Genomic DNA, 8145 nt, shown 5'->3' with positions numbered 1-8145 from the left:
AATGTGGGGGGGGTTTGAGGAGAGGCAGCAGATCCTATGCTGAAAATTTGGTGCCTCTACCTCAAAAAACAGCCCCCCCCCGAGCCCCAGATATCCATGGATCGATTCTCCGGTATACCCTATGGGGACCGGTCTCTGTAGGGTATAATGGAGTGCCCAGCGGACATTTCCCTTCCCCTGCTTTCTTTCTTTCTTTTTTTTAAAAAAGAATTTATTTATACTTTTTCCAACAAACAAACAAACAAAAAATAAAAATCCAAGTACATTCCCATTGTACAAATCAGTTTCGGAGTGTTCATTATACATTTTTTTCAAACCATTTATACACTTTAAACCATCTTTTCTTATAAGCGTTATCATCTCTCTCTGCTAATATCATATTTAATCTGTCCATTTCTGCTATTTCGAATATTTTTTCCATTATTTCTTCTTTTTTAGGTAGTAAATCTGATTTCCATTTTTTCGCTATCAGAATTCTGCTTAACGTGAGGATATATAACACAATACATTTATCATCTGTATTTACTATATCTGGCAAGATATTAAGCAAGTAACTTTCCGGTTTAAGCTGCAGATCTAATCCTACAATTTCTTTTATCAAATATTTTACCATTTTCCAAAATTTTACTATTTTGTCACACCTCCACCAGATATGATAGTATGTTCCTACGTTATTATTACATCTCCAGCATGTATCCGAGACATTTTTATAACATATTTAATGCCAAGTTCACTATCAGTATAATAACCAGATGAAACCTGAGTATTCTTACAAGAAACAACACAATCGCAAAAAAATAGGATATTCTCTTTGTATGGTGTAGCTCTTACTAATTTTTTCGTTTCCCACATTTTTTCCCATTCTTGCGTTTTTATTGTGTAGCCTACATTTTGTTCCCAGGTTTTCATGCAGGGTTTTATCGCTAAATCTTCCATACTTTCCTTCTGAAAAAGTTTGTATAGCTTTTGTATTTGTTTATCTGCCGAGGACAACCAAATCTTGTCTAGTTCTAACATTGTGTCATTAAATTTTGTTTTTTTGTCCTTAGCAAATCTTGATTGTATTATTGTTCTCTCCCAACTTGTCAAGTTTATATTCATGCTGCCCAGAAAAATATGAGAAGCCAATGCAGACCTTTCAACACTGGACTGATGCGATTGCTGCAATAGCAAGCCTGGCTGGTGCATTTTGAACCCGCTGAAGTTTCAGACTGTTTTCAAAGACAGCCTGGATGTTAGCAGGGTACAGCTCACCGTGGCCAGCTCGTACTTTGTGAAGAATGGTCATAGCTGGCATGCCAAAGCTGATAAAAGGTGCTACTTGCCACAGAGGAGACTTGAGTTTCCGACTGTAGGCCAGGATCCAGGAGCACCCTCAAGCTATGAGCCTGCTCCTCCAGGGAAAGTGCAGCCCCCTCTAGGATAAGCCGACTCTGCAGTTCCTGTGCTGCTTCTCTATTGACCAACAGCACCGCAGCTGTGTCTGGCTCGAGCTTCAGTTTATTGGCCCAGGTCCGTCCCATTACCTTCTGCAGGCATCTGCAAAGGACCTCCAAAGACCCACCTGACTCTACTGTTAAGGAGAAACAGAGCCGGGTGTCAGCCACATCTTAAGGACACCTCACTCCAGATACCAGTGGTCTTATGCTGATGTTAAACAACATGGGGGACAAGATGGAACATTGCAGGACCCCATAGCATAAAGGCCACGGGATCATACAGCAGTCCCCCAGGACCATCTCCCGGAGTTGGCCAGTCAAGTAAGAGGAGAACCACCAAAGCACAGCAGGCCCCCTCCCCCCCCCCGACCAAACCAGCCTACTGAGAAGGACACCAGGGGGGGTGGTATCTAAAGCTGCCAAGAGGCCGAGGGGAATCAACAGGGAGGCACATCCCCTGCCATGTCCCCAGCAAAGGTCATCAGTTGCAGCAACCAAGGGCCATTTCTGTTCCAAACCCAGGCCTGAATCTGGCTTGAAACAGGTCTAGAATCATCCATCTCACCCAAGGCTGCTTGAAGCTGAGTAGCCAGAGGACCAAGAATGGAGTATTAGCCACCAGGTGGTATTTATTTAGGTCATCGTCGTAGTATGATTGTTTAACCAATTATGAATCCACCTAATGGTAGTCTCATCCAGCCCACATTTAACCATTTTTCCCCATAAGGAAATCATGGGAGAGGTTGTCAGATGCTGTACCGAAATCTAGACACGCAACACCTGCGTGTCCACCGTAGGCACAGAGGGCTCTAAAGGGGGATTAGATAGACTTATGGACGGAGGGTCCATCAGTGGCTACTAGCCATGGTGACGACAGGGAGCCTCCACGTTCAGTGGCAGTCAGCCTCTGAATCCCAAAGCCAGGAAGCAACACAAGGGGAAGGCCTCGGCCTCTCTGCCTTGTTGTTGGCCCTCCAGAAGAATGCACCCAGCAGCCTCCTACCTCTCCCCACTCGCAATGGCAGCTGACACCAGGCCCCAACCCTCTCCATGCTGAAAATATACATGTCCTTGGCATAACCTTTGTTACGATGTGTGCTTGTATATTGCATTTTATCTGTGTTGTGCATATGAAGTATTGCTCAAATGTCTATGTATCTGTGCTTGTGGGACCCAGGGCCCATTGTTGTGTGTGTGCTTGCTGCCATGCGCTTGAATAGCTGGTCTTACACCTCACCCTGTCCCTGAAGGGCATTGCTGAGATGCCAGCCACAGCGCACATGCTTTTCCTGGAATTTTCCACTGTGCCCCTGAGCCAAAGAGGTCATCACCGGTATGCACCAAGAGACATTTGGAGAAGCAACAGGCGTGACCATCCTTGATGGATCATGGGAAAGCACCAACTCCCTTCCTGCTATCTGGTTTGGGCATCGAAAGACAATACTGTTTTATTGCCCTGAGGACCAGGCTCATCTCTACTCCAAAGGTCGCCAAGGAAACGGAGGTTTCACACATCACCACATGGCCCCGCTTTGATGTAGGGATAGAAATCCTCATATTGCCCACTGCCCTCTTTAGGACGTCACCCCTTAGTGGACCTATAGCTTTAGAATAGAGGTCGCTCTCTCTCTCTCTCTCTCTCTCTCTCTCTCTCTCTCTCTCTCTCTCTCTCTCTCTCCCACCTTACCTCTTTCCAGCTCTGCTCTTCCCCTTAACGCACTAAGGTGCTTCAGGTGACTCTCTAAGTTCCCCGGAGTCACGACCAGGGAACGCACACGTGACTTGGCTGGTTCAGCCTTTGTGTGTTCACCAGTTGATACGTTAGGTGCCCTTCTTTCCTAAGAAGAGATTTCTTCCCAGCAGACCTCAGATAAGTATACCGCCTATTTGTGAAGTTATCCCCATTATTTGATGCTTTTGTTGTTTTTCATGCCGTAATTGTTTCCATATGCTATTGTAACTAAGGAGCTTGCGTGAATCCTGTACGCATCTGTTTTGTATGACTGAAGAAACTGCTTAGTAAAAAGACAACATTTATTCATAAACCTATTGTGTTGTCTGACTTCCTTGGAAAAATAGCGAGCCTTCAGACGCCAAATCCAACCTCTGTATACACGGGAGTAAACTCACGCACCGCCCGCCCCTGTAAGCAGGGTCGATCCGGGCTCCCAGAACCATTTTGGACCGGTTTGGGTAACAATGCCCTGTTGTTGGCCCTCCAGAGGAACTGGTTGGCCACTGTGTGAGACAGGATGCTGGACTAGATGGACCCTCACTGGTCTGATCCAGCAGGGCTTCTGATGTGCTCATGTTCTTACATTCCCATGGTCTACCAAACCAGTTGCCAGTTTGGTGTAGTGGTTAAGTGTGCGGACTCTAATCTGGGAGAACCTGGTTTGATTCCCCACTCCTCCACTTGCACCTGCTGATGTGACCGTGGGTCAGTCACAAGCTCTGGCACAGCTGTCCTTGAAAAAGAGCAGTTTGTGTCAGAGTTCTCTCAGCCCCACGCACCTCACAGGGTGTCTGTTGTGGGGAGGGGAAGGGAAAGGAGACTGTAAGCCGCTCTGAGACACCTTTGGGTAGTGAAAGGTGGGATATAAATCCAATCTCTTCTTCCTCTTCTCTTCTTCTTATCAGAAAAGGTGAGAAGGTTGGTCTAGCATGACTTGCTCTGGGCATAGAACTGATGAATATGCAGAGGTTAGGGCGGACATAGCAGGTGCAATTCTGTTCCATCTCCATGCCCATATTTCATGCTGTCTCTAGTAATCAACACATTCTTTTCTAGATGCCTAAAAGCTGACAGCTTAAGTATCTGCTCTCAAATTTTACCAATAACTGATGCTGAGCGGTAGTTCCCTGGATCCACCTTTTTGACAATTGGGACATTATTTCCCCCCTTTTTTCATCCTGTGCGCTCCATGTTCCTGGGCTTCACATGTTTAGAAGTGCCGCTTTAGACAAAGGAGGTCAAGATGCAGTATAATTTGGAAGTAATCAAGGGAGAAAATAACAAACAGATCTCTTCTCTTTGCCAGATCTCTAAGACAGCTGGCGATTAACTAGGAACTTGAGAGAGGAGAGCATTCCCATTACCTTTTGTTTAGATAATGAAAACCCAGGCAAGCGCGTATTTCTGAGAAACATTCTGGCAAAATGTTCTAGTATCATTTTGCAACTTATTTGGGACCACGGAGTAGGACCGTGACACCAGCTGGAGAGCTGGTGTGTGGCCAAAAGCCATGTGCCGCCAAGTTCTACATGCCTGGATTTGAGTGTCTAGGGATCCAAGTCAGAGGCCTTCTGACAACCGAACATGCTTTTGATGTGGCTACGTTTAGAAGAGGAAGAGATTGGATTTATACCCCGCCCTTCACTACCCGAAGGAGTCTCAAAGCGGCTCAACATCTCCTTTACTTATTTATTTATTTTATTGGTTTTTATCCCGCCCTCCTGGCCTAGGCTGGCTCAGGGTGGCTTACAACAGAATAAAAGTTCTTGTGATACATAAAACACAATTAATTATACTAATACAGTTCCTGATAAATAATAATACAGTAATATTATTATTTATCAGCTCCCCACAACCAACACCCTGTGAGGTAGGTGGGGCTGGGAGAGCTCTCTCGAGAACTGCCCTCAAGCGAACAGCTCTGAAAGAACTTGTGACTGACCCAAGATCACACCAGCAGCTGCATGTGGAAGAGTGGGGAATCAAACCTGGCTCTCCCAGATTAGAGTCCGCGCTCCTAACAGCTACACAAAACTGGTTGCCTTCCCTCCAAAGGCTTGAAGGACACCTTTCCCTGGGAAAGAGGAAGGAGGTATATCTTGCAGGAAAAGTTATGGCTCCTGAAAGCAAAGAAGAAGAAGAGATTGGACTTATACCCCACCCTTCACTCTCAGAGCAGCTTATAAACTCCTTTCCCTTCTCCTCCCCACAACAGACATCCTGTGAGGTAGGCGGGGCTGAGAGAGTTGTGACAGAAACTGCTCTTTTCAAGGACAGCTCTGAGAGAACTTGTGACTGACCCAAGGTCATCCAGCAGGTGCAAGTGGAGGAGTGGGGAATCAAACCCGGCTCTCCCAGATTTGAGTCCGCACTCTTAACTACTACACCAAACTGGCTCCAGTAGTAATTTTCAGTGGTAAGAGGGGGATAAAGTAGGTCAGGGATAAAAAGGTAAGGCTTTCTGACCATCTTTTGCTGTGAAAATCTAGACTAGGAATGGTCAGCATAAGTGAGCACTGAGAACCAGTGTGGTGCAGTGGTTGAGATTGCCAGACTAGGATCTGGAACACCCAGGTTTGAATCCCCACTTTTTGTGTGTGTGTGCACTGCACTTTGGTCCATGTGCAGAGAGGATGTTTTAAATGCGGAAAGACCGTGCTCTCCTGCAAGCTGTATCTCAACAGTCCATGTTGCACACCCCCAGCTCACTGAAGCAGCCCTTGCCAGTGCCACTGTAATGTATCCAGTCCAGACCACGTGGCCAGCTCAGGCTCCATGCGGTCAGAGACAAACGTCGAGCTTTGCTCCAAGAGACAATGGACTATGCGGATCCTAGCCCGCTCCAATCAGGGGGTTAGGTTCCCGGCCGAGAGCCTATGGGACTCTCGGCCACTGTAAATAACCTATTAGGAAGTAGGGGTGTGTTTTGGGTGGCGGTTTCTCGGGGGATATAAGCCGGCCAGCGAGCCGGCCAAAGTCTTCTTGTTCCTGTTCGAATAAAGTACGCTTTGCTGAAATCACTCTCCATCTGCATACTTTTCAGCCACGAAGGAGGAGAGCCCAGAGACTGCAGGGAAGCAGCATCCTGTTGCCTGGATGGCCTCCCCTCCAGATGTGCGAAGGGCTGGCAGCGAAGGCACGTCCTCTGCTTAGGTCTAGGCCTCTTCCAGGCAGAGCTCTTGAGCAGGAAGGAAGAAGCTGCAGAGAGAGATTCTCCCTCCATCCCCCCCCCCGCCCCGTGTTCCCGTGCAGGCCCTGAGGGATGGCTGCACGGGGAACTGTGAAGAATTTCCTCCCAGCCAGTTCCCCTGGCCACGGACTCCGGCTCTCTTTGCCTTCACGCTCTGTCCAGGGTCGGCCCTGCGCAGCCCCTGGCCCTGCAAAGGTGTCTCTACAGTCTCGGTTTGTGGCTTGCTCTGGTCTAGATTGCAGAAGCCAGTCTCGGAGGGGCTGGTGGTGGCCTTGCTTTGGGTCAAGGGCTCGAAGGCCTTTTTGGCCGCTGCCCAGCCTAGCAATCGAAGGGGCTGGCTCACGGCATCCATCCGGTCTTCGCACGCTGCTCCCAGCACATGCCCAGGGATGCCTCTTGGTGTGGTGGTGAAGTGCGCGGACTCTAATCTGCGAGAACCGGGTTTGATTCCCCACTCCTCCACTTGTACCTGCTGGATGATCTTAGGCAACCCATAGTTCTGACAGGAGCTGTCCTTGAAAGGGCAGTTCTCAAGAGAGCTCTCTCAGCCCTGCCTACCTCACAGGGTGTCTGTCTGTTGTGGGGAGGGGAAGGGAAAGGAGTCTGTAAGCCGCTCTGAGACTCCGAGTGAAGGGCAGGGTATAAATCCAATCTCCTCCTCCTCCTCTGTCTTGGCAAAGATCTCCATGGCCGCAGCCTTTGCTTCTCGGCCGCAATCTTGGCAACGGCCGTGGCACCTTTTCCAGCTGGCAAGATCACAGAAGCAGCAGCAGTCTGATCTTTGGCGAGAGACCCGGCCCGGGTCTGATGAAGTGTCCTCTGCACAAATGTGTCCTCGGAGACCATGGAGTGGAGACCAAACGGGCTGTGAGACTTGGCCTCACAACTGACCCAGCCTGGAGTTGTTCATGGGAGAAGGGAGGGGGCTCCTCCTTTGCTGGAGCATCGCGAGGGGGAGGCCACAGGGCGGAAGGGGGCAAACGCAACCCAAAGCACGTAACCCGCACACTGCGGATCCATCATCCTGGCCGACTTCCCTCCCTCTGCTTCGGCACTTGGTGATGGTCTAAATCAGGGGTGTCAAACATGTGGCCCAGGGGGCGGATCAGGCCCCCAGAAGGCTATCAGGTCCGCAGTGGAACTGGCCGTCTCCTGCTGCTACTTCCAGTTCTGCGGCTGCTGCTGCTGCGTCATCGTAGGTTTGCAGCTGACAGAGACACACCTGAACGGCAGACTCAAGATTGCAACGGCACAGACATTTTGATGCAATCATTCAGAGCAAGAGGTGTCAGTTACCAGACACTGTTAAATAAACAAAATATTGCAAGAGTGCTAATCTTTTAAGCATGTTTTTATTTTAAGTTAAAAAAACCCTTTGTGTTTGTGTCCTTTATAAAGCATTACATTTTATGACACACATAGCCCAGCCCAACGTCTCATTTATGTCAGATCCGGCCCTCATAACAAATTTCGACAGCCCTGGTCTAAATGCCGGCTTGGGAGCTTTGAGGCATCCAGGGGCAAAGGTCCATCAGTGGCACTCTGTTTGGGGCAAGTCATGCTCTGTATCCTTGGTGCTTGGGAGGGGCAACAGTGGGAGGGCTGCTGGAGTTCTGGCCCCACTGGTGGACCTCCTGGTGGCACCTGGGTTTTGGCCACTGTGTGACCCAAAGTGTTGGACTGGATGGGCTACTGGCCTGATCCAACAGGGCTTCTCTTACATTCTTAAGAACAGAGGTCCATGGGTGGCTCTTAGCCACAAGGCATAGAGAGAACATTGT

Source organism: Gekko japonicus, unplaced genomic scaffold, assembly GCF_001447785.1.
Source record: "Gekko japonicus isolate JY-2015 unplaced genomic scaffold, Gekko_japonicus_V1.1 scaffold5042, whole genome shotgun sequence".
Taxonomy (NCBI): domain Eukaryota; kingdom Metazoa; phylum Chordata; class Lepidosauria; order Squamata; family Gekkonidae; genus Gekko; species Gekko japonicus.
The sequence above is the reverse complement of the archived record's forward strand: the minus strand, read 5'-3'. Positions refer to the sequence as shown.